A 5,000-nucleotide genomic window follows, 5' to 3' on the forward strand; every position below is an offset into this window, starting at 1 on the left:
TATATATATATCAATAGAGGGATCCACAGTAATATCCTTGTTTATCGAGAAATAATAAAATATATATTTATACAAAGCTTAAAGCTTTCGTCCATCCTCCTGTGGACTACTTAGAAGCACGATACAGTGTTTTTATATTGCATATATATATATATATATATATATATATATATATATATATATATGTGTGTGTTTGTGTGTGTGTGTGTGTATGTGTGTGTGTGTGTGTGTGTGTAATCTTTACAATCAGCACCAGCTTAGACTACTGTATTCCATTCGGTTCAGGTGACGAAAATGACACAAAAAAAACACTTCCTCCCTCAAGGAACCAGAAGAAGAAAGTAAAAACAATTTATCATTTTTCCTCTCTCACTCTCGTGTTTTCTCCTCCTTAAGAAACTCCTTTCCTGGACAGCATATTAATGGGTTGTTAAGGAGAGTTTTGAGCCTGGCGGAAAAAGAAAAAAAAGTTATTCCTTAGAAAAGTTTTCTCGGCCGGAGTTTGGGAGAACAAATTTCAGGCTAAGTTAGTGTAATGGGGGGGTGGGGCTGGGGGGGCGGAGGGGGCCGAGAGAGAAGGAAGGCTGACTGAAAAAGTAATTCACTAAAGTATGATGAAAAATGAATGTAGAAGGATGTGGTTCCGAGAGAAAAATTATCTGAATTATAGATAAGGGAGAAACTCACCCAAAGTTAGAAGGAAAAAACTTAAAAATTAATTATTTTTCTTAAGCTAGTCTGAATTATGTAACAATGGGCACTATTCTCTATTTTCATTCCGTGAGGTTTGCAAGGTTTTCCCTCCACACGTAAGTTGTAAGCTTTATATTCCTAACTTTCAACGTAAATAAAAATATGCTAAAAATCTACGGTCGAATAGAGCCTGGTTTCACCAACGAACATTAAAATAAACATGCTATATTCTATTAGAAATATTGTTTGTGTACTGTTTAACATGTATATTATTTTTCTTTTTTACATTTTCATCCTGATAAACAAATCATAAATATCCTATCCTAAAATTCCTCTATCTTTATCACAACTCGAAACACCTTTTAAAACCTTTTTAGTGTCTTCCATAGACTTTTATTATTGTTATTATTATTATTATTATTATTATTATTATTATTATTATTATTATTATTATTATTATTATTTTTCTATTCGACTGGGTGGTTTTTATAGTGTGGGGTGTTCTGGGTTGCATCCTGCCTCCTTAGGAGTCCATCACTTTTCTCACTGTGTACTGTTTCTAGGAGCACACTCTTCTGCAAGAGTCCTGAAGATACTTCAGCCTCTAGTTAACATACAAGGAGACGAACCCCGCTTGAATAGGGCTAGTCGTCTAGCTTCCTGTTTTACCAGTATATTAGTTATTATTATTATTATTATTTATTATTATTATTATTATTAATTTATTATTATTTTATTTTATTGAGTTTATTATTATTATTGTAGAACGACCCTCTTTTAGGGAAATGCTGTTAAAGAAGGATGGCAGAATTAAGCGAGTTGATTTTATATATTGTTTTTTCTATTTTCCTTACAATTCGCTTCTCAGGCTCAGCGATGTTTCTGAGTAACTGGCCAATATTCATATTGGGAATTTTTTAATATTGTAAATGCTGAAGGAATCTTTTATTAGAACAGGATATCAGGTCCAGGTCAAGTACGACTACCCCTGCTTGACCTGGACCTGATATCCTGTTCTAATAAAAGAATCCTTCAGCATTTACAATTTTTAAAAATTCCCAATATGAATATTGGCCAGTTACTCAGAAACATCGCTGAGCTGAGAAGCGAATTGTAAGGAAAATAGAAAAAAAACAATATATAAAATCAACTCGCTTAATTCTACCATCCTTTTTAACAGTATTATTATTATTATTATTATTATTATTATTATTATTATTATTATTATTATTATTATTATTAATTAATTAGGAAAAATTTCGCTCTAGATAGAGCCACCGAGGCAATTGAATCTTTAAAACAGCACTTTGGATTTTATTTAAACGTATATAAGTTAACTAAGAGCAGCAGGCCCATTAGACGAACACCATAGCAGGCCAATACTGTATTAAATCTTACCAAAACTCACTCTGAATGAAGTTTATGTGGCACAAAACGAGCAACCTTTTCGGAAGCAGTATTTTGCGTGTCAGTAAATCACTGCAACGATACTGTGTAAGAATCGTTCAATGTGGTACCTAGAAAAATCGTGTTTTGGGACCAATCCTAAGAACTGCAAAAAGAATTTTTTGACGAAATCCGTATCGGTTTTTTTACCCTTTCCTCAAAAGGCAAGATCTAAGAATCTAAGAAAAGCGTTTTATTTATTCATTTTTATTTATTTATTTATTTTTTTGGTCAGTGCTAAAAAATGCATTATGAGTTTCGTCAATCTAGGTAAACTAATGAATTTTTTTACTACATACATATAGATTTTTTTAATAGAACCCCAGAAAGTATTAATTATCCTTCATTGACTGAGGAAATATCTTTGTCATTCAAGGACAATTTTTTTTTTTACTAAGTCTCTATAGATTTTCGCTTACTTAGGGAGTAAACCTAAAAACTACTTTGTTGTTATTGTTGTTAGGGTGGTAGGAAAGTCCTAAGGAAAAGACTAAAAAAAATCTGAAAAGGGTGTTTCGCGTTGCGTTAAAGATACAGGAATTTTTTTACGAAAAAAATTCCAAGTACCATCTTTTTCAAAAAAAAAAAAACTAATATTTTGATTTTACTAAATAACATCCAAGTAGCCTTTTTATTAACCAAATAACACCAAAGTAGCCTTTTTATTAACCAAATAACACCAAAGTAGCCTTTTTATACCAAATAACACCCTAGTAGCCTTTTTTTTTTTTACCCAAATAACACCAAAGTAGCCTCTTTTTTTACCAAATAACACCCAAGTAGCCTTTCTTTTACCAAATAACACCCAAGTTTCCTTCTTTTTTTTTCACCAAATAACACCCAAGTAGCCTTTTTTTTACCAAATAAACGTCGTGTAGCACTTTTTGACAATTGAACAGCATCCAAGTAGCACTTTTTGTTGTTGCGAATTAAATCCAAATATAATTTTTTTTTTTTTCGAAAAAACTATACCCAAGTAGGACTTTTTTTTTTTTTTTTTACCAAAAACCAACATCCAAGTATGAAAACCAACATCCAGAAAGCATTTCTTTACCAAATAACAACATCGAAATAGTATTTTTCCCAAATGCATCTAAATATAAAAACCAACATCTAGGTAGCATTTCTTTACCAAAAATCAACACCCAAGTAGCAGATTTTACTAAAAAAAAAAAAAAATGAAACTATCACTTTTGTTGTTATCTGCGTAGCATTTTCTGGGCAATATACATCCAGGAACTACTGTTAAACGGAATCCGTTAAGATTTTAGAGCTGTAAAAAAAAAGAGACCACTCACAAAAGTTTTTCGTACCTTTTCCTAAAAAAAAACTCCGAAAAAACTTTCATAAAAGTTTTTGGTACCAAATTCTCAAACCACGACCGCCCCCCCCCCACCCCCCCCCAAAGCCATTCATAAAAGTTTTTCGTACCTATTCCTCAAAAAGGACCCAATAAAGCCATTCATAAATTTCTTTCGTACCTATTCCTCAAAAAAAAAAAGTACCAAAAAAGCCATTCATAAATGTCTTTCGTACCTATTCCTCAAAATAAAAAAAAAAATTCCTCCTATAAAAACATTCATAAAATTTGTCCATACCTATTCCACATAGAACGTCCCCAAAAAAGTTATTTACAAAGTTTTTTCGTAACTTTTCCTAATAAAAAATTCCCAGAAAGCGGTTTCTTGTACCTTTCCTTTAAAAATATTTCCAAAGCAGTTTCTTGTACCTTTCCTTAAAAAAAAAAAAAAAAAAAAAAAAAATCTTACAAAGAGCAGTTTCTCGTACCTTTTCCTAAAAAAAAACGAAAAAGATTCCAAAAACCAGTATCTTTTCCTAAAAATCAAAAATAACACTTCCAGAAAGTGGTTTCTTGTACCTCTCCTCACAGGAAAAAAACTCCAGAAAGCAGTTTCTCGTACATTTTCCTTGAAAAATAAAAAAAATTAAAATCCAGACAGTAGTTTCTCGTACCTTTTTCTAATAGAAAAATCTCCAGAAAGCTGTTTCTTGTACCTTTTCCTGATAATAAAAATTGTTTAAACTTCCAGAAAGTAGTATCTTGTACATTTTCCAAAAAAAAAAAAAATAATAACTTCCAGGAAGCAGTTTCTTGTACCTTCCCCCCCCCCCCCCCCCGCCCCCCCCCCCCCCCCCCCCCCCCCCCCGAAAAAAGACTTCCAGAAAGTAATGTTTGTACCTTTTCCAAAAAAAAAAATCAGAAAGCATTGTCTTGTACCTTTCAAAAAAAAAAAAAAAAATCCAGAAAGCAGTTTCTGTACCTTTTCAAAAAAAAAAAAAAAAAAAAAAAAAAACTTCCAGAAAGCAGTTTCTTGCACCTTTTCCAAAAAAAGAAAAACATCCAGTTTTTTCCAAAGCAGTGTCTTGTACCTTTTCCAACAAAAAAAAAAAAAAAAAAAAAAAAACATCCAGAAAGCAGTTTCTTGTACCTTTTCCAAATAAAAAAAAAAATCCAGAAAGCAGTGTCTTGCACCTTTTCCAAAAAAAAAAAACCAAAAAAAAAAAATCATTCCAGAAAAGCAGTTTCTTGTACCTTTTCCAAAAAAACCAAAAAAAAAAAATCCAGAAAGCAGTTTTCTTGTACCACCTTTTCAAAAAAAAAAAAAAAAAAAAAAAAAAACTTCCAGAAAGCAGTTTCTTGTACCTTTTCCAAAAAAAAAAAAAAATCCAGAAAGCAGTGCCTTGTACATTTTCAAAAAAAAAAAAAACATCAGAAAGCAGTTACTTGTACCTTTTCCAAAAAAAAAAAATCCAAAAAGCAATGTCTTGTACCTTTTTTCAAAAAAAAAAAAAAAACAAAAAAAAAAAAAAAAAAAAACATCCAGAAAGCAGTTTCTTGT

This window comes from Macrobrachium nipponense, chromosome 26, assembly GCF_015104395.2.
Source record: "Macrobrachium nipponense isolate FS-2020 chromosome 26, ASM1510439v2, whole genome shotgun sequence".
NCBI classification, from domain to species: Eukaryota; Metazoa; Arthropoda; class Malacostraca; order Decapoda; family Palaemonidae; genus Macrobrachium; species Macrobrachium nipponense.